The 22,850-nt window shown below is 38.6% G+C and overlaps 1 protein-coding gene and 1 long non-coding RNA gene across 12 annotated transcripts in view; both read left to right on the top strand.

The window, feature by feature from the left end:
• LOC134226251 (nephrin) overlaps nucleotides 1-22,850 on the top strand; it is a 1,334,188-nt gene that overhangs the window by 891,815 nt on the left and 419,523 nt on the right. The gene's annotated exons all lie outside the window — the stretch shown is intronic.
• Nucleotides 2,002-2,773, top strand: LOC134223394 (uncharacterized). The gene is made up of 2 exons (XR_009982560.1): nucleotides 2,002-2,141; nucleotides 2,201-2,773. It is a non-coding gene; the product is annotated as an uncharacterized LOC134223394 (long non-coding RNA).

Below are 22,850 nucleotides of genomic sequence, written 5' to 3'. Positions count from 1 at the left end.
CGATTTGATGATTTGTTTTGCACTTCCAAACATATTTCGTACTTTTTTCCATGACCATTCGGCGCGATCAAAGCCGGAACTGTTACCCCGAGGCAAACAGTTTTGGTGGCATATATGTCGAGTAAATTGACAAACAATTTGTTTGCGAAATATCCACCATTTTCCAGCAATTTTAAGCTAACGAGTGCCGCAAATTCTCGGCCAACATTATTGAATCGCCTTTGGTCGCCCCATTAGTGCAACGTTCCGGTCCCGGTACAATGCTTCGAGTGCTTCCAAAACAGACCGGACGCGCCAGTTGCAACAAATATACTTTCCGTCTATTTGTTCTGCCATTTGTGATGGAAGCTGAGTTGCATGTGTGCCGATGCACAACAATGGTCGGTCGGAAGTGAAGTAAGTAAATACACGGGTTATATAAAATCATTTTCCACCGGCATTAACGGGGCAGCGCCACACCGTGGCAGTCAATTTTCTTATCTCCGGCAGCAGACTCTCTTCCAGCATTTATAGTTTTCGTGTGCTGCTTCAGTAACTCTGCAAGAGGAGGTTGTTTAGATTGGTTTGGAAAAAAAATGTAAAATATTTTATTGAAGATTTCCTCAAACCCGATATTGGTTCCCATTTATTTATTTTTGTGTCAACTGTGTTCATGGTCCTTAAAAAGTATTCTTAATAGGCAAGTGCAACCTATTTAAATCTAGAACCAGTCTAACACTTCTCTTGAACAAACAATGAAACTCTGCTGTTGCAGCGATGCACGCCATTCAAGGTTCTGTATCATCCAGTGTATTGCAGTTCAGCGGACACCAGCAGCGCGCTCCTGTCGAAAGGGATGCGCGCATTCGCACCCATCCTACCTACGCTGGCTGAAATGAAGTGAAGCGAAGTGAAGAAGACGATGACGTTGCACGGACACGGCGGACTTATTATGTGTGGCAGCTCCAACAACTTCCATTCCTGGCGCTAGAGCACTGCATTATTGGCGAAAACGAGAATCCAGCATGCAAACAGAACTCAGCGGCAGGCACTTTGGAGGGTTTATCGCTGCCAAGAATGGAATAATATGGATGCTGCCTGCCGCCCCGGCCGGACTATGGGTAGAGCAAGGTCGATGGTTTAGTGAGGCTGAACTGCTGCTGCTGCTGCTGGGTTATGGGAGATAAACACAACCTGATGGGCACGTGTTTGCAGTTCCCTGTGGTGGGGTGTATCTACAATTAATTGAAATAAAACAACACTAAAAATATAAAGAATCGCATGGATAATGCAATGTGCGAAAAATAACTGTTTATATATAAAGATTGCATAAAATTATCGAAGCTCACAACAACTAAGAACTTTTAAGGCCTCTCACGGTGTCATTCAGAATGGCTGCCTTGCGGCTCACCAACACAATCTTACAAGTACCCAAATTCTCGCTCCGATTAGCACCAGGCAGTTTATTTTAGTTAAAAAACCACACCTGATTATCCTTTTACTAGTAAAACTATCAGAACTAAGTTTAAATACCATTCTACATATTGATAAATTATCGAATCATTTAGCGTCATGTAGCCTATGATGTAGGTATTTTTTTAAATGAAATTAATTAAATTAGAAGAGACTCGGCATATTCGCGAAGAACCAGCGGTGGAAAGTTGTCGGTTTCTTGACATTTGGTCTTAGTTTCGCGCGGTTTCACGTACCCACTTTCAAATCGCAGATGGCGCAACGAAACATAAACAATGTTTCGTCATTTGTTGTCACACATTTCTTGTACTACATATTTGTACATATTTCTAGAGAAATAATTCATATGGTCCTATCTAACAAAAGTAAACAAATCAAGTTCTTTGTTTACACACATTACTTACCATTAAAACTTTACATTAAATTTAAATCCAATCGATTTTTATTTGTTTTAGCTAAAAAATTATAGTAGTGCAAAACGGCCAATCTGATTTTTCGAAAATATCGCACAGATCTGTCGACTGGCCGTTTTGAAATGTGACAGTCCAATCTGATATAAACAAAAACTTTTCCAGATTATCAGATGGGACCTTTGATTGTTTCCTCGTTTTAACCAGTTTAGTTATTTTTATGAATTAAATAACAAATGTTCTAAAGGATCCGACATAAAAAGAAAATCAGCGGCTAAGGTAAGTTGTGCAAAAATAATTTTAAAGTGTTTTGCTGAGTTTCAAACCAACAATTGCAGATAACGTTTCATCATCGGGATCAGAATACGTATCCGATTTCCTGTCCAATGCTCCTGAATGGGGACACACCAGGATAATGAAAACCGGCTCTAGAGATTGCGGCATATTGTTGAGCCGCCTTCCGGTTCCTAAAATAATCATTCTGGCTTAGCAATGGAGAGCAAATCTGATAAGTACCAGGAAGTGAATGGCTCGGTTTCAATATTGTTGGCTGTATATTGGCAAGACATGAACAAAGTTGAGTTTCTAGTTTACCAGTTATCATGTAGCATGAGCTATCCAGGAATAGGAATAATGATGAGTAAAAACGTTATACCAAGTAGAAGCAGTAGAAGGAGTCATCACTCCAGTAGAAGTAACCCAGTTGTGAGCGACGTATACACATAAGAAAAATCCTACGTCGCTAGCTGTTCTTTCATGAATAGAATAAGAATACTGGGCACTATTAGCTACTTTCGCGAATAAATAGCAATTAAAATATCCTTGAAAATTTGAACAACTCCTAATATTCAAACAATCTGGTCCAGTCAAAGGGCGTAGTTTTCGAAATAAAAATGTAAAATTTAAACTGACTATACTGCCGTGAATCGCATATGTGTCCCATATTTGCTGGGTTTCCTATTCATATGGGACAAATATGCGATTCACGGCAGTATATTATAGAACGATAATCTAAATGAAAGAAATGCGAATTGAATATATTATGATTGAGTATTTAATGATATGAAGTTTGCCGATTTGATTTCACAACACGAATCTACAAAACGAAATTATCCCCATTCAATAAAATTTACAGACAAGTATTTGGACCTCAGTAAACCTATCTTAGAGTTTTGTTCTTGATTCGACTTGTATGTAGTTGAAATACGAAGGTGACAGATTTTGTCACAATACCGCCAAATTTGGTCTAATATTTGCACAAATGTTACATAAACATCACGAAGATCCTATATTTTTTTAGAGTTCAACAATTTTGTATATGTCAAGATTGTATACAGATTTGTAGTTATCTAGTATTGTCGCATAGCTGTCCCATGCCAATTTTTTGCGATGCTTCTTCCGATATACTGGCGGTCACCAGGAGTATTCATCAATTGATTTGACAACAACAGTGGACAACAGTGGCTAGTTCAGACATCGTGTCTTATGAGAAATTGCTTGCATGGAGAAAGGCTCCACCCGATAATCGGCCAACGATAACCGGTTAGTAGTTTTACAATCACGAACATAGTGAATAGGAATAGTTTTAATTAATTCTTTCCTCTACTACAGGTAAGGATATTCCACTAAATAGGCTTCAAATATATTTTTTCAATAATTATAAAATATTTTCCTAACTTTTTTTTCTTCTATGGCTCTACATTACAACTGGCACTTGGCCTGCTCTTCATCTTGGTATTATATTAACATGAGTATGTATATTATGAGGCAGGTACAGTGGATACACCATGCCCAGGGAATCGAGAATGTTTCACACCCGAAAACATCCTAAACCGGACCGAGAATCGAACTAGTCATCTCCGGTTTGGCAATCCTATTTCTTTGTTTAGACGATCAATTCACTTCCAAATCGAATGCCTTGATTAGTTCACTTAAGCCGTCTAACCGAAGCAAAAGGGTGTTGATGTTGAAGAATATATTCATATTCGGCTCATTTATGCATGATCCTCCGTAGTAGCAACATAAACAAGCCAAGTTTGATCATTTTTCATCAAATTTACCTAAGGACCTAAGTGACTTTGATTTGTGTATAAAGTCCAATTTCGCAGGTCCCAACTGAATGTTCGAATACGAAAGGTCCGATGTAACAAAAGTACTGGAAAACCTAGGACAACGGAGGAAAACTGGAAAACAATGATTATTATTATAATCTAGAACTGTTATATGGCCTGATAACGATTTATAAACCGTTGCACGATATTCAGAATTAAATTGAGATTTATTTTGATCTGGCAAACATTCTAACGATATTTCCTCAGATCATGACAAATGTTAGATTGGACTATTTGAAATGTTTGTCTAGAATTTCTTCGTGGTATTTTCTTAACGAAGGATAGTTTTGTAGAGTATTTAAATCATTATGTCATTTTAATTAAATTAAACAATTAATTAAATAACAGTTTATTTTGACTGCGCGTAATGATAAGATCAAACTGGTGCATATTCTTAAATTAACCCTCGGTACGATAATTCCGAATGTAGGGGAATTGTGGGTAAAACCGACACTGCGGGTAAAACCGACACCACTTCAAATCTCTGATTTCAAGTGATTATCGGACAGAATTTCGACACACTTTGAATACACGTTTGATTTCTTGTATTTCTAGTCATTTTGTAACTGGCGGAGACGTGTAAGAGTCATAATAAACCAACAATAAGCATCGACCATTGAGGGGATGAGTTATTTAAAATTTTGACATCAGTGTATAAGCTTTTTCGACAATAATTTGTTGATTTTCAGTATTTAATCCATCTTTGATCCATAATTGAACATCATTTTGTGTATGTTGTGGAAAAATAGTTAACTTTTATAATTTTAAGCATCCACGTGTATCTAATCATTATCATGTTATCAGTTGGGGTAAATTCGACACCTGCCACCGAATCACGGAATACCTCTGTTTTATTAGACTCATCATTCGCATAATATAATCCAAGTATTGGAAAACGAGACGCCGAGGAATATAACTTAATCATAGACTGATTACATATCATATCATCATTGGGCGTGACAATAGGTCTAAGGGTAAATATTGAGTCATCAAGGAAAACCAGTAGGGCGAATAACAAAAGCGCTCAATGAAGAACTGTATTTTTAGGCTTAATTTGCTCTTAGATATATTCAATCCGTTCTCTAGTGTTGTTCTTTCGTGATTCATTTTCACCCCTGTAAACATGTAGCCTACGGAACTAATCATTTTCGTTTCTTGTCATAATTGCACCACACGCATTTATTTTAAATCGCCGTTATAAACAACTTTTTAAAATTAGTGAAATTTAAATATAGGTCAATATTTACAGTAGTTAGTAAATTTGATTTTGATTTTTTACCCGACCCACCAAAAAAACTAAATAAAATATGATATGTGGTGATTATTTTAAATATATAAAATTTTGTTTAACCATCGTTTATGAGTGACCCCTAAACATGAATTTCATATGCAAATATAAAAATGAATGTTGTTAAACATTTTCAATTATGTTGTAACATCATTTAGAATTGTTCTGATGTTCGATTCCATAACGAATTGATGTGTCGGTTTTACCCTCATGTGGTGTCGATCTTACCCGCACCCTGGCTGTTTAGACTGGAAGATAGACTGTTCGCTTTTTCATCATAAATCAAATTCTATCAAGAAATATTATCCTGAGACCTCATGAACTGATGCACGAAGAGCCAAAGTATGCTTGTATGAAATTTCTAGACCGAAAAATTGATTCATAGATCGGTAAACTGTAAAGTTGCTTAAGGTGTCGGTTTTACCCACTTTTCCCCTAACTAACTCTGAATCAATTCGGATCGAGATACATCAATTCCTGGAGTGAGTCTATCGGTAGTTCGGTGGCATTGGTTGATGTGATTAGGCCAATAAATTTCATCTTTGTGGTAGATCAGCTTCCATCATTACTGAAATCCCTCGATACAGATTCTCGTATTCAGCATGTCTTTAGATAAGTGCCTCGTTTAATGCTTTACCAGATTATATAGACCCAAAATAAAAAATCAAATTAAAAATATCATCGAATATTCAACGGTTTTGCTCGCTTTTTCACCATCATATATATGTTGGGATTAAAGCAATCGAAAATGTCACTGAATCAAATGCGATCGTCATGGTCCGTTTGTAAACCTCAAATAAGATGATAATAAAATGCATAAAATGAGAGAATTTATTTTAAAAACATAACAAACTTCCTAACAATACTTCCGAGTATCTATTATTTGAAAACAGCTTAGATTTCTTAGTACCGAACAAAATTATACGTCTTTTTTCTTATAGTCTACTCTGTGTTTCGCTTTTGGCATATTGAAGTTCTTATCTAGGGCTTCTTCCCCAGAAACTTGTTCCATTCTTCTTTTCAGTTGTATTTCCTGTTCCTTGCTATTTTTCACTTCAGGTAAATGATAAAGAAAAGTCAGCTTGAATCTGAAACACTTTGAACCGGTGAGCTTGAGAACACACCAAGGTTTTTTACATGTTTTTATTTTAGCCGATTGAGACCTTCGGCATCAATAAAACAATGAGTTCACAAAAAATCAATAAAAATTTAAGTGGAATCCAACCGCGTATAAAAAACCTCGATGAGATTTTTCATCATTTCTCATAAGGCTTGCAGACGTTTGATCATCTTTCTCTTGCACGCAAACAGAAAAGATAAGATTTGGGAAACACTTCCGCAGCGTTTGAAACAAAACAAATCCTATCCTTCCTGTGCGTGTGCAAGAGAAAGATGACTAAACGTCAGCAAGCCTTATAGTGCAATTCTGGATTTTGGCGCCCCCTACAGCCCGGCGCCCTTGGCGGGGGCCAACCTGGCCAACCACACGCTACGGCGCTGACCTCAAAGAAAGACTTTCATTAGCCCGGCTAGTTCAGATTATTCCAGAATATAAATTACAAACACTAATTCAAATATATTATCCTGTCTGTTTTCAAATGGCTGTGAGTTTATTTTGGTTCATTTGTATGGATTTGACAATCGGATTAACTAGAGATATATGTCGCGGGGTTTTCCTTTAAATTAAAAATGAAAAGGATGAATCACCCATTTTGAATTGGATTTTCATAAGCTATTCTAAAAAACGACATCTCCCGTGCCCATTTGTCCAATAACGTTAATTTCCTCCTCTATATTTCCAGCCCAGTTCACCCATTAATAGTTCATATAACATATTCTATCTGCTAAATCCTTATCAGGGTTTGCAGAAATCGCTCTCAATAGATAACGAACAACGATAAAAGAGAGGCAAAAACTGTTCCGAATCATAACAAGCCATGATCACAAATTTAACAAACTTGCATACAAGTGCGAAAAAAACAGAATCGGATAGGCAGCCCCCACAGAAAAATGGTGATTCTTGCTTTGTTTTCGCTCCTTTCGTGTTGGTTACTGCACAGCTGTGCAGAACAAGTTGAAATGCATCATCAGAGCCAGTGCTCCCCGCATTTGGAGCTTTCTAAAAGAAATTTATCATGGGGTATAACTTCCAGAATCAGTTCTCTATCATGACAGCTTACGAAAAATGTTTCTCGCGATATGCTACATAGCGTATATGTATACGTAGATGCGTAGATGATAAGTGAGAGACTTGCTCTTTCTCTTTAGGATTCAATCCCTGATCCTTATAAATTTCCGCCATTTGATTTGTTTTGGCAATCGCTGCTACAACCTTTAGTCGGTCATCTTAGGATCATCAGCTACCACCTCTTTCCTAATATTAATTCTAGTTTGAATGATTTTTGTCACGGTATTTTGTACTGAACTTATTGACCCAAAATTTCGGGGTACATATTTATATTTTTGGCACCCAGCCCCGTAGTGCTTGAATATACGAGCCTATATCAAAATAACCAATGAGTAATGCAATTGTGTTATTAACAATCATAAAGAAATAAAATTAATTTTATCTTTAACCTTTTACGCCATAATCGAGAGATGCTCCCGATATAAGCAAGTTTGACAGAACCACCTGAACCAATTTTTCGGGGTACACTGACAATGTACTGGAGCCGTCAAGTTGCTCACGGGTTGGTTTCTGGTCGCTTGTCGTGATTGTCGATGACCACAATCCTCTACCTGCGTTAGTGTGTATTCAATATGATCGTCTCATCAGATTTCACTCGATTCAACCAAACTTTAATACAATAAATCTACCCTTTTCATGTTCCAAAATAAACATTTTCATTAAATTCACTATCGATTTCACATAATTCTTAGATTTTTTTTTCTTCAATACAACAAATCGCTTGGGAGGAATGGAAAAATTATTGCGTTGAAAATTGAGGTCAAATCGTTAGATACGAACCCCAGCAATATGAATTTCATTCACATCTCCAACGATACGAAGAACAAACGGTAAGTGACGAGTATCAATTTTAAAACGAAAACAGTGCAGCTAGATGACTTCAATGTTCCGTGAATTGTTAATGATTCAGTAAACGACCCTGAGAAAAAGTTGATGGGACGATAATCTTTGGGGGACGAAGCATACTTTACAGGATGATTTTGCCAGGACGTTGGGAACTAGCTGAGATTAAAAATCAGTGAAAGGTGCTCGAAGAACGGAACACCCATGTGTTTGAGTTTGAGTTGATTTGGTGTTGTTCGACAACACTTCGGAGGAGTCGTTGGAAATAATATGAAGGTTTTTCGCATGCTCCACAGGGGTTGCTTTATGTGAACTTATGATGTTCTGTTAAAAATTGAACAAGCTGACGAAATGTTGAAATATTTCAATAAAAATAGTTATCAAGTGATCTACAGGCCGAGGCTTGAATTTCGAAATTTGGGTCAATTTCCAGAATGGCTCCAGCTTTCCAATCTGGGAGAGTACAATTCTTGTTTGCCAAGGTTTTATTTCTAGTTAACTCTGTATCATAATGATGATATCCAATCAACCCAAGCTTGCAGACCAATCAAATATTTGGAGAGTGTTTCAAAGGTTGGGGCGTTGCTTACCTGACGAGCCGTTGGTATGTGTTGATCATGGGCATCACGGAGTGCTCCTTCCATGGCGAGTGGTGGGCAATGTTGTCTTCCATGCACCTCTAGAATCGATCCTATTCGATCTGGCGGTAATTTTGCGGGATACTGCCGGTGGTAAATAATTTTAACTGACACCAATTTACCTCAATCCTAACTCGGCCACCACCGGATGTAATCCGAGCTATGCTCCTGGTAGCTGGGACCGGATCGTCCAATTTGGTGATGAAGATGCCGAGCTTTGCCTTTGTCCCAGACCTTGTTAACCGGGTGGGTCTATCAGGGATCAAGAAATGTGTGATAACCCTACAGTTCATCTTAGCATCAGATCACACATTTCCATTTGGAACGAGAGTTGTCCCACACACTCAGCTTTTTATTTCTGCAAAACCGGACAGTCGTGTGCCCATATAAATAGAAAACTCATATCCCGTCAAAAATTAGGTTTGTTAGCTGGGTCTCGGCAAATTATTTGCTGATTTTCAGCAACTTTGACAGATATCTCACCGGACAACAGGTTTGATAGGGCTCGGCTGTGCGAATTTCAGTAAAAGATGAACAAATTGCTGAGATTCCGGTAAACAAACATGCTTTATGTATGTACATGCTTTATGTTTGGCGTTGAGGTATCTCGCGACGATTAACTACCCTGTCGTCGTGAAGCTTGACGATGTCCCTTCGTACACCATCCGATGTTGCACTGCTAGCTTTGGTTTGCATAAGGCAATAAGCCAGGTGGGAATTTCCACTCCAACGGCTTCGATGAACTTCAGCTTGAAACTCGGTCGCAAGCAACAGGCGATGCTACTTCGGAAGCCAATGACCACTCCCCCCCTCTGAAGCTTGTCTGATTCAACATCATCGGCATGATGAGGTTTTCGGTAATGAAGACTACGTCAATTTTCATCTCATAGTGTAAACTGCAAAGCTCGATTATTTTGTTCTACCAAAGACGCCCTAAGTGTATATCTTCTCGAAACGAGATCTACACCTTCCTTGGCAAGCCACAAGTTGGTTGATACAAATCTGGCGTATAGAGTGGTTGCCGTTGAAATACAGTATAGGTGGATGGACAAGATGCTAATTGACTGGTGACTTGAGGAGTCACGGAGGGCACAGCTACCAGCCTTCTGCGGTTGCAGCGATATTAAAACTGTTTAGAGCCGCTGAGGAAGTGAACTACCCGGGAAGTTACGTTTACTTAGTGGTGGAGTAGATCTTCGATTTGGTCGAATCTTGGTGGTGGCGTTTTTGCGGTTTTCGAAGAACTCCGCGCTCTTCGGACATGCTTTTATGGCCCAGTGCTTGTCCCTACAGTTGAGGTACTTGTGGTCAACATCTACCATCTTCCCACATTCATCGACACCATGGTCACCACAGCAGGGGGTGCATCCAGCGTTCATTAAGCAGTTCCGAGTTCCGTGACCGAACCGCAGACACCTCATGCATTGAGTGAGCTACTTGAACTATGCTTGAACTATGGTTGAACTGGAACTATGGTATGAACTGATTGAACTATGCTTCAGATGCACAGGTACAGTTGATCTTGGTAGATCCGAAATTTGCCATTATAAATGTTGTAAATGTTCATGTCGCTGTTCTCTAACTCTACCTTTAGACCGCCACTTAAATGTTACAACAGTACATTAAATGGCTTGCTGCTAGCGATATCGTGCGTGTAGTATTGATATCGCTTGGGGATCAGGTACTCTAACACATTTTTGTAGTGAAACCACCCTTCGGTCATCAGCTTTACAATTTCTTCCGCAGGTCGGGTCGTGCATTTGAGATGAACCACAGGTCGTGCAAGCTAGAGACAGACAGTAGAGTAGAAAGTTTACAAAAGATGTGTGCATTTATGCAGCGATGGGAAGCGATCATAAACGAGCATAAATAGGACAGTACTATAAAAGAGGATCGAAGTATGGTAGATTAGATTTAATGTAAACTGTGCATGAAAAATGCATCGCCAAAACGAAAAGTTGGTAAAGAATTAACACATCATATTTAGAACCTAATCCAAATGTTCCACTTGTTTGGGAAGGCCTTAACCGTTTCGCTGTTTGGTCGAAACCGATAGCAGGCAAAGTTTGTAGACATGACGAGAAAAGCGACCGTTTGGAGTTTATATGGTAACTACTTGAACAATACACTCGGAACCCGGGTAAATGTTTACTATCCCAGCAGTTGGCCAGGCTATTTTTTAGGCTTTATTATCGTGATTTTTATGTTTACAATAAGTTCATCACGTAAGTTGGCTAGGCTAGGCCAGGCCAGGATATTGCAGGATTACTGTCGTCCTTGACTAGAGCCAGCTAATTAGTTTGAATAGCATTCAACTCGGTTGAACCACTTCATGCGAGATTGAAGTGTAGATAAATATTCCGATTGTCACCGTTTCCGGATGAATTGGAGCATTTTCTGTCCGTACCCCCATTGTGGCAATCGGTTGATGAAATTGTGGGAATGTATGTTTGGACCAGCCTTCAATATGTACCCGGCAAGAAACTGTCCACGTGTTAGGGGTTAGAAATCAATAGATTCATCATTGAGTGCAACAACGGATATCGTCCTGCGCTAAAGTATGGGTACAAAACACTCGAACAAAACGCTTCTAAGCAGAACGTATTGCAGCTTTCAAGAGTCCGCCGAAGCTAGATGCTCTAGTTCTCTTCCTGTGATGCAGCTCAGCAGTGCATTCGTTGTAGAGAAATTATATCCAACTATAAAATGTATTAATAGAGGAATAACGAGTAGCTGTCATGCACTAGGCCCTCACCATAAATTGCTCCAGAAGTTAAGACCGTGCGGTGACCAAGCATGTAACACAATTCTGAAGAGTGAGTTTAAGCGAGATTTCTAACCCTTATGATCAAGAATGTTAACCTTCCGGGACTCGCTTAATCCTGAACTGCTCATGCAGTCCCGCCTGTGTTGTGAACGAGAAGCGTGCTTTTTTCAAACCTGTTGTACTTTTTACAACGGCGCGAGTCCCGAAGGCTAATAGTGGGATAGTTAACAGACTGAGAAGCATTTGTGGGGCAACCTCCTATTCGCATTAGATCATATCATCCTTCGAGATAAATTTGGTGAAACGAGAGGAGGCGAGTTTTTGGGCGACGTGGCTTCACTTCTCAAGTTGGTTCTTCTCTTATTGTTGGCGGAGAACAGGCTAGCAGCACATGAAGACACATACGATTTTGTGATGCAGTGCAGCTTTAAACTGCAAAAGATATAATTTTATTAATTGTAATTCTTGACTGCTTACACAGTAGTAGTTATAGTTACACTTTCGGAGTTTCAACCAGCTCTATACTTCCTGCTCTCCTGACAACTATTTCACTGATAAGGTCGGTTAAGTTGTAACCTCACTTTCTACTGTAAATAGTATAATTTTCATTAGGTTTTACAATATACGTTATCTTCGATTGAGACTCTTACTTCATTATTTAGAGTATCAATATAGTAGATTAAATGTATGATAATAACCACAGTAGGCAATTGAAATCAATTATAGTTAATTTATGGTAGACACAAATTATTCCTCCACACGTTATCCATGATAAACGATTTACCCTTCGCTGTCACCTATTTATTTGGATTGGTGGTTGTCACTCGTGACAGTTCAAGGCAGTATACATTTCAATACATCTCGGAGTGTCTGCAGTGCTCCCAGCAGCAACACTTATGTAATGTTTTGCTCTAGGATCAGACGAATCAAAGTTGCTTCCGTTGATTGGAAATTTTCGTCGAAAATGTTGGATAAATCTACGTCAGTAGGCAGTTACCCTAGCATTCGATCGTAATTTGAGAATCTTGCCGCGATTACGTTTTTATAATCGTCTACACAGTCATGAATAACAACTAGTTTATAAAAGGTATTTATCCGATGTACTCTTCTTATTTTTTAGGCTTTTTGCTTTTGGTTGAACGCTATGCCTATCCGTTTCGGGATGGTGTTGGCTATAGGGCACTGCACGGAAACATCTCTTTCTATTTCGTTCCTCATAGGTTTTGACGTTTACTGGCCTTGTTGTTTCCTAATTTCTTTGCAGCAGTCCGTGCAGTGCCCTATGAAGACTTGCGTGTTTTATCGCCGGGTCGTAACTAAGAGGTTTTCCATAAAGTGACGCAGGTTGAATTTATGTTGGATTTTTGTTTTGCTGCATATATTACCTCAACTATATTTTGAAATTATCTGCAGCAAATAATCGAGAATGGATTTTTCAAAGGGATACACCTTAATTCACGTGTCTTATAGTTTCGTGTAGTTTCTCAGACAACTTCACGTTTACCTCGAGAAACAGTCAGCAACGAATGGAAATCTTGTGCCAATTTGACGCAAATTCGAATTCTTGATCGTGAGAGTAATGCGAGCAGTTGTTTTGCCCGATAGGTTTGTGTAAAGTGTGCCTTCTTTTGGTTGTAGTGTTGCAGAATGGTCGAAATGTTCAGTACAGATGATGAATAACCGTTTACTTTACTGACTCTAAATTAAATCGTACACCAACCAACCAGCAGCGAATGGCAGATTTTAAAACAGTTCTGCATAAGAACCTTACAGAATCTGTATAATAATTGGCAATATACAATTCCGTGAGATTTTAATACCATATCTGTATGTAAAGCTTACAGAATTGTATATACCCAGATTTTATACAATAATTGTCAGATTTGTTTTTTTGGTTGTTATCTTACTGCCTTTATTAGGAAAACTGTGAAACTTGAAATCACAATATGATGCAAATCTGTTATTCTCTTCTTTTTGGGAAGAAGTATCACTACAGCAGAAAATAGAATTCCTCACCCTTCTGGGCCTTCTATCAACAGCTGATGCATGGCCCTTGACAGAGAAACAATTCGTTTTGAATGAGAACATTTTGAATGAGAACATTTTTCTAAAAATTCTAGTTCTTGATTACAATTGACGAAAATCTTTAAATAAATCTAAATTTGTTCGAAACGTATCCTCTTTTTATTTTGTAGTGGGTAGTGGATGTTTGGGTGAGAAAGAGCCTTTACATTCTAGTGTACAGCGAGCTTAACATCTGCTACTCACCAATGTGTGCTAGGCACTCAACTCGACTGCCATCGAAGCAGGCTCACTTTGGCAGCAAGTCAATCTGTCACTTTCGTCTGTATACCCGCGAACTGGTAAGACGCACGCGTGGCACCTTGATGGGTGGTTCCTTTTCGAATTATTTCGAAATCTCACAACAACTTGGATAGCATCGACACGATCGGGGTAGCAACACAGCTGGCAGAAGAGGTGAACTTTAGGCATTGGCATCCGGAAGAAAGTACTGGAAAATGATGATGAACCTTCGAGAGTGTCGACATGCTTTGGGATTAGAGGTGTGCGCCAATCCGAAAATCGGCGGCAGCGTTTGCAAGAATTTTGGTTGGCGGCGGCGTCTTCGATTAAAGTGCTTTTTTTTTATCACGTTCGTTTCATAAAAAAGCCTGCATTTTCCGGGATATTTGCAAGACATTAAGATAGCTTATCACAGCGTAAAAAATTTTAAACGTTTATTTCAAATAGGGCCAGTTTTTTATTTTTCATGTCAAAATTCCGTCGATTTCTGCCCTCTAAAAAATACTTGGAAACAGAATCCAAGAATCAAATTCTTGAGTTGTGAAGCCTTCTTCAACGGGAGAATCCTATGAAAAATCTTAAAAACTTCCCCAGAAAATTCTCTAAGCTTTTCCAAAATATACGTTTTAAAATTATTTTCCACGTGTTCTTCTTTGAAGTTTTGAAAAAGAATATGTATTCGAAATTCCCAAGAAAAGTTGTTTGGAGTTTCCGCAAAAAATTCTTCGACGTTTACATGATACATTCTTCAGTATTTCCACTGGAAATTACTTCAAATTTCTACAGGAAAATATTCAGAATATCCACAGAAAGTTCTCGGAATTTCGGTTGAGTATTCTTCAAAATTTAAACATACAATTCTAAAGATTATCCGCAGGAAACCCTAAAAAGTTTCCACGGATAACTCTGTTATTTTCACGTGAAATTCTTCAGAGTTTCCGCAAAAGATTGTTCAAAATGTGGATTGCAACCAGTGTTGTAAAATGTCATTTGCATTCGTTTGTATAATTTTCCCAGAACTTTTTCCAGAAGGTATCTATCAATTCATGATGTATGACGAACTTATAGCTCTTAAATGTGCCTACAACTTTGTCTAACAAGACATTGATGTAAATATGTAATCTGAGGCGTGGGAGGCAAAATGTCATTCAAATGACACGTGACATTTTGGACAGTTTTCACTCTCCAGCCTCAGATGATATATTTAGAGCAATGTACCCTTGGACAAAAGTATAGCCCTACTAAAGCGTTATGAGTACATCTAAAATTATGGAATAAATTTGGCTTCTAAAGAAAGCTATGAACACATTAGTCAAATGACATGCAGATGACATTTTACAAGCCTGATAGCAACAAAAAATTCTTTGGATCTGAACGACATTTTTCGGAATTACCATAGGAAATGTTAGGTATTTCTAGAGAAATTTCAGGGGAAGGTCGTTTGGCTGAAAAACATTCGGTGGAAGCCCTTGGAAATCCATTTTTGGCCGAACAGCACGTTAAGCTGAAAGCCATCAAGCCGAATTTTATTTGGCCACGATGAACGTTTGCAAAACAGTTATTAGATCGAAAACGGTTTGACCGAAAATTTTATTTGGCCAAACCGACGTACGGCCGGGACTAGTAGTTTGGCCGAGAAATCTGTTTACCCTCACAGGTCGTTTGACTGAATAGGTCATCAGGCCAAATGCCATTTGACTGAAATGGTCGTTTGATCGAAAGGGAAAATTTTGCCTAACGAGTCATACGGCCAAATGAGAATTGCTGAACGGGTAATATGGTAAAAAATGTTCACCTGTTTGGACGAATGACATTTTCGGTCAAATCTAGACCAACATTTGAAAGGGCGTAACAGCCAAAATTTATTCCTTCTGATTATTTGTCCACATTTATAGCACTATATGTAGATGAAGAATAAGGAGGAATAAATTTTGACTGTTACGCCCTTTTCAAATGTTGGTCTAGAAATATCCTTTCTGCCAAACAACCATTTGACGGAAAACGGTTATTAGGTCAAAAATGCCATTAGACCGAAAGCAACATACATTCAAAAGAGAAATTCGGCGGAATTTGCAATGGTAAACTAAATAGTCGTCAAACGATATTTGCTACCAAATGACCAGTTCAGTCGAACGGCATTTTGGCCCAATGTCCGTTTCGTCCAAATGGTCCTTTCTGCCAAACGATCAGTTCGGCCGAATGGAACTTTGGGTCAATTGAGCTTTTTGGTCAACAATTTTTTTTCGGCCAGGGGAATTTTTCAGCCCAATTTACCTTTTGATAGAATGACTCTTCGTCCAAATAACGTTAGGCTAGATCGGCTTCGGCCGAACGCTTTGTTCGGCCAAATGCTATTTAGAGTATTTAGAGTATTTAGAAATCCTTTTTAAACCACTCGCAAAAAAAGAGAATTTGGCTGCGACCGCTGTCAAAAATGTTGCTTTTAAAAAGGGAAACAAAACTTTGCTGGAAAATGATAACAAAATTAATTGTTGATGGCGATCGTGATAAGGATGACTATAAAATAATTTTCTTTCAGGATTGTTTTTTAATTCACTTCTATCCAAATTAGGTGCGCATTATATTTCATGGTGAAAGCTCCTCAAAATAATGTAGTTCTGGGCATTTAATCTTCTATATAATAAAAATGAGTTGAGATTTCCTTCCTGACGATTTAACTCGCGAACGGGTTGACCGATTTGCAAGATTTTCTCCCTGATCAATTCGTTTTGGGATCCGCAAGGTTTGTATATACAAAAAGTTGGTAAATTTGACGGGGAAATGTAAAAAACATTAGAATACAATTTTGGTCAGCTATTGAGGAAAACAAAACAACTGCACGGAAATTCATCTAGAGTTCGGTGCTGCAAATAGTACATTGTGACATTTGCAACACCCGGGCAAAGCTGGGTTTCTTTCGCTAGTTTCTAGGATAGGATGTGTCAACTCAATTGGGACTGCCTTGTTGTTTTTTAGTCGGTTGCGCTGACGAGGTGGTCGCCAGTGGTACCAATTTGGTACAAAATCTTCCAAATATCATGTATCAAAATTTGATGTTTTTCTTCCCGTTCCATCCACTATTTATGTAAGAGAAGTGAAAGACTAACAGAGAGAAGTTTTCGCTACTGAAAAAATGACTTTTAGATCGAAAATGACGGAAAGGTGAATGATAATGCTTAAAATAAACAGTTTTAAACCTGTACAACCCTTGAGAATAATTTATATGGCGTTTGCAGTTCAATATAAATTTATTTCTTACCAAAAAACTGGAACTCACATTTTCGTATTTTGCTTAATATCAACTTTAAAAACCTGCAACACGGCCAAACTAACAACATGCTGCCCTACGGAAAACGCGCCGCTACCAATCGAAGTAATCGATTGTCATATTCAACCAATCAGCAACCGGTACGATTGTGACAGCAAATCGGTACGATTTTTACTGACTACTTGTCACATCCTATCCTAGGCTAGTTTGAAATAATTATAACATCAATATCGTAGATCTCAATTGAATTAATTGATTTTTCACCCTAATATATTTGTTATGCATAATTCATGTAGATCACAAAAAAAGGTTTTACCCGGTGGAAACATTGTTCAGTCATGAATTTCAGGAATAAATTGCTGTGATTTAAAATAATTCTCCATTTACAACATGGCCATCTCAAATTTCTATCAGGAAAATGTTGCTCTTATTAAACACCGTCATAAGCTCTTTGCAATGCAAATATCCTTATTGGGGTAATCCATTTGACCACATTACGACCGAAAATTGTAGCTTTTATCGAGCTTTGAAAATATGGTTTATCACGCTCTTTATCACTACCGTAGAGCTGCTCATAAGATTAATAGGCGTTTGACGTTTGAAGCTTTTTCAGCATACTTATAAGAGATTTATTGATAGCAATAAGATTGACAATAAACCTGAGCAACAGGCTGTGGCGAATGCTATGATAAATCCGCTATAAGAATTTAATATATCCAAGAAGCAGGGAAATTGTTACTTGGGTACACACTGGTCAATCAGTTTGACCAACATTGACCCCCATATTTGTGGATGCCGGTGACTTGATCTACAAGCCACAGCTCATGAGAACAGTTTAACGAAGTACATCGTCATCGCCATTCGCTGGAAGACATTATGCAGTGATTGCTTTAAAAAATCCCCTGGATATTTTTCAAAAACATACGCTGAATAGTTCCATCCAGAAGTGATTTCCAAAAGAATTTCTATGAGAACTGTCGAAATAAATTGTGGAGGGTTTAGAAAAGCGTTTTCTATTTTTTTTTTCAATGGGATAAACAATGAGACTCCAAGAAGAGTTCTTGCAGAAATTCTAGAAGTGAGAATTTCCCAATGAAAAAATCTTTTAGGAATATAGAACTAATTCCAGGAAAACGTTTCGAAAAAAAAATCTATTCTAAAGACGAAAATAACAATAGATTTCTTGAGTGAATTTTCAATAGCAATTCATTGAACTCTTGATAAACAATAATGGTGTTTCCTGTAAAATTGAAATAAAATTGAAATATGAGGCGATATTCATATGAATTGCAATCACTGCAATCGAAATCACTCAAAAAAGCATAATATGACGAGAAAGATCGTTCTAATGTGGCATAAATTAAATAACCAGGCTCGAAGATATTGTTTATCCTTCAAGCCTATTATTTAGCGAATAACTTGAAGTAAGCTCCGTGCAGTGCTTTGCTCTTTAAGTAACTTTCAAACAGTTTTTTGCCGCAATTAGTACCGTTGATTAAACAAAATTAATTCTAATTTCGTATTATAAAAAAGAATAGAAATTTAACATATTTTTTCAAAAAGGTAATGAAATATATTTTTGATACTTCTCAACGATTGCACATTTTTTTATATGATCTACACAATTATGTTTGCTTTCAAGAACCACCACACATCCTGTGCCTCCTCGGAGAGAGGCGATTTGCTTTCCCAGTACTGTTTCGCCCTGCAAAACCCATATCCAGCTTAACTATTCAGTAAACTATCCTGTGGATTCCATTACCTCCGTTCGCAGGGGAGGCAGACTGCGAGGACGGAACCAGACCGAAAGCGGAGAGCAATGGAGCTTCGTACTACTACTGGCCTAGGAGGACTAGAGCCGCATGGCTCACATGGCAGCCAGCCATGGTTGCATAATGCACTCACGTTGTGCACCATTAGCTCTTGCATGGCCATAGTCGCTTCTGCTGTTGCCGCCAGTGCCGGAAGTGATGTGCTGTTGCTGGTATTTGTTTCGCGATGATCAAGCAGAGTTTGTGTACAAACATGCATACACACACACATACACTCACTCGAAGCTTGCAACTTTTAACGCTGGTAGCTGGCAGCTCTGCTAGAAAAATACACCAGCTTCCGAGATGTGTGCCGGAAAATGCTCTGAATGGGTATGGCTTCTGGGCCAGAATGCTTCTGTCGGTTGTTGAAGGTACCACTCCGCATGGAAAAGTGCATACCATCATCGTGTTAGTTTGTTTATGTTAAGGTGGTTGTTCATTATGCCGAAGGAAAATGCTGTCGGCATTGAAGTGCAGTGGACGTCTTCAAAGGAAGTTTTGAAGCTCTGCTCAAAACAGACACCCTCTACCCTGAAGAAAGAAAGAAGATACGAAGCCAGTAATGCAATATTCAGTCACTCGGAACGCGTGTGCTTCTGGATAGAGACAGATGAAAACAAACCAATTTTCCACTTCCAGCGAAATCTAGTTGAGGAGAATGTTTCTTGAAATGCCCCATAGCTCAATGTCATCCGTGGAGCTTACAAAGTGATTTTTTTTATTATTTTTCACTTTTCAAGAGAAATTAGATGTTATTGGACTTTCTGTGGAAAGCAAACTAATGAGTATTTTTTTTTCGATTTTAGTTGGATAGGATTGAATATTATCCACATTCCGTTCTATCAATAACTCACAAAAAAACGAGAAGTTTATGCATTGTTTCAATCATCACTCCCATCATCGCCTCCCAACCAATTCGTCTAGTTCAGTTTCCCCCCTCAGAGCGGAAGGTAACCAGACACGGGATTGACTTGGCACAGCCCTGCACTCTTCCAACATGCTGGCAGTAGTGCTTGGCTTGCTGCCGTCCTCCATTAAGCGCGGGGCAACGCGGCAACGGTTAGTGGTGGTCCCCCCGGTTCCGGAATGAATAGTTGCTGCTACATATCCGGGTTCGCCCATTTCCGGCAGCTCGCGTCGCAATTTTTCAAACCGACCGAGAGAACAACGGAGCGCCCGAGAAGAGTAATGTATTCAATTTAATAATGTAAACAAAATGGATGTCTTCCATCCCAATAAAAAGCACAACGAATTTATTGCTTCCGGCGATTTTTTTGTTGTTGTTTTCGTGGATCGCCGTCCTTGGGTTGCTGGTCGGTTTCGTCGGCTAGGAATGCTCGCTTCGCTGAATGGTGAACGGCTTCCCCCAGGATAGATGGAGTGTGGCTATTGGGTGCAGAAAGGATGTGCGAAAAGTGTCAATCAATTTTGTCGCCTCCGCACACAACTGTCGCAGTGATGAAGATCTTTCCGAGTTGCTCTTTTTTTTTTTGGTCCGTCCTATCCTGGTGGCGACTTCGGAACCTTGGCGGCACCGTCGGGCGTTCGGAAGCGAGCGACGCGATGATTGGAATCCAATTTTGTCATTTTACGCCAATTTGCAAAGTGCCACTTTCGGATAGTTTCCTGACAATTTGCAAAGGATGATGAGGATGGATGGCGGCGATTGGGTTAGTATCATTTAATAAGCGAAATTTGTCGACCGGAATTGAAATATGGGAAATATCGTTATTAGATGAACGTTGAACAATGGTCGGAAGAAGATACTGGGTGTAAATACCATTTTCGGGTTTCACAATGTTGAAAGAATTTATTTCTGGTAAAGCAGGATTTCAGGAGAAAGACTGTTAGCACCTGGAAGAAAAACAATAACGTAACATTAGACCATATTCCAATAGGATTCATATTCTTAAAATCGTAATAAAAAAATTCTGTCGGGTTTTTGAAAAACACCGACAAAAACTTTGATTTAAAAAAAAAACTGCGAGGATTTAGGAAGAACTCTGACAATATTTGAGAAAATTTTTGACAGTGTTTGCTCTAATGCCAAATAGAAAAACCCCGACAGGATTTTGGAAAAATTCCGACTGTATTTAAAAAAAATCTCCACTGTATTTAAAAAAAAACACGACAGGATTTTGGAAAAAAATCACAACAGGATTTTGGAAAAACCCCGACAGGATTTTAGAAAAATCCCGACTGGATTTTAGAAAATCCCGACAGGATTTTAGAAAATCTCGACAGGTTTTTGAAAAGTTCCGACAGGATTTTGGAAAAATCCCGACAGGACTTTGAAAAAACCCCGACAGGATTTTGGAAAAATCAAGACAGGATTTTGGAAAAATCCCAACAGGGTTCTAGAAAAACATCGACAGGATTTTGGAAAAATATCGACTAGATTTTGGAAAAATCCTAACAGGATTTTGGAAAATCCTGACAGGATTTTGGAAAAATCCTGACAGGTTTTAGAAAAAACAGACAGGTTTTGGAAAAAACCTGACAGGATTTTGGAAAATCCTGACAGGATTTTGGAAAAATCCTGACAGGATTTTGGAAAAAACCTGACAGGATTTTTGAAAAATCCTGATTGGATTTTGGAATAATCCCGACAGGATTTTGGAAAAATCCTGACAGGATTTTGGAAAAATCCTGACAGGATTTTAGAAAAATTCCGACAGGATTTTGGAAAAATCCCGACAGGATTTTGGAAACACCCGACAGGATTTTGGAAACACCCGACAGGATTTTGGAAAATCACCGACAGGATTTTGGATAAACACCGACAGGATTTTTAAAAAAATCCCGACAGGATTTTGGCTGAATTGCGACAGGATTTTGGAAAAATCCTGACAGGATTTTGGAAAAATCATGACAGGATTTTGGAAAAATCCCTACAGGACTTTCGATACACCTCGATAGGGTTTTGGAAAAAACCTGACAGGATTTTTGAAAAATCCCGACAGGATTTTGGAAAAATCCCGACAGGATTTTGGAAAAATCACGACAGGATTTTGGAAAAATCCCTACAGGACTTTCGATACACCTCAATAGGGTTTTGGAAAAAAACCTGACAGGATTTTTGAAAAATCCTGATTGGATTTTGGAAAAATCCCGACAGTTTTTTTGAAAAATCCTGACAGGGTTTTGGAAAAAACCTGACAGGATTTTTGAAAAATCCTGATTGGATTTTGGAAAAATCCCGACAGGATTTTGGAAAAATTCCGACAGGATTTTGGAAAAATTCCGACAGGATTTTGGAAAAATCCCGACAGGATTATGGAAAAATCCCGACAGGATTTTGGAAAAATCCCGACAGGATTTTGGAAAAATCCCGACAAGATTTTTGAAAAATCCCGACAAGATTTTGGAAAATCCTGACAGGATTTTGGAAAAATCCTGACAGGATTTTGGAAAAATCCTGACAGGATTTTGGAAAAATCCTGACAGGATTTTGGAAAAATCCTGACAGGATTTTGGAAAATCCTTACAGGATTTTGGAAAAAAAACCCGACAGGATTTTGGAATTATCCCAACAGGATTTTGGATAAATCCCGACAGGATTTTGAAAAAATCCCGACAGGATTTTGGAAACACCCGACAGGATTTTGGAAAAATCCCGACAGGATTTTGGAAAAATCCCGACAGGATTTTGGAAAAATCCCGACAGGATTTTGGCAGAATCCCGACAGGATTTTGGAAAAATCCCGACAGGATTTTGGAAAAATCCCGACAGGATTGATCGACAGGGATTGGAAAGATTCCGACAG

Source organism: Armigeres subalbatus, chromosome 3, assembly GCF_024139115.2.
Source record: "Armigeres subalbatus isolate Guangzhou_Male chromosome 3, GZ_Asu_2, whole genome shotgun sequence".
Classification (NCBI taxonomy): domain Eukaryota; kingdom Metazoa; phylum Arthropoda; class Insecta; order Diptera; family Culicidae; genus Armigeres; species Armigeres subalbatus.
Note: the sequence above shows the minus strand (reverse complement) of the source record. Positions and strands in the feature narration are given on the sequence as shown.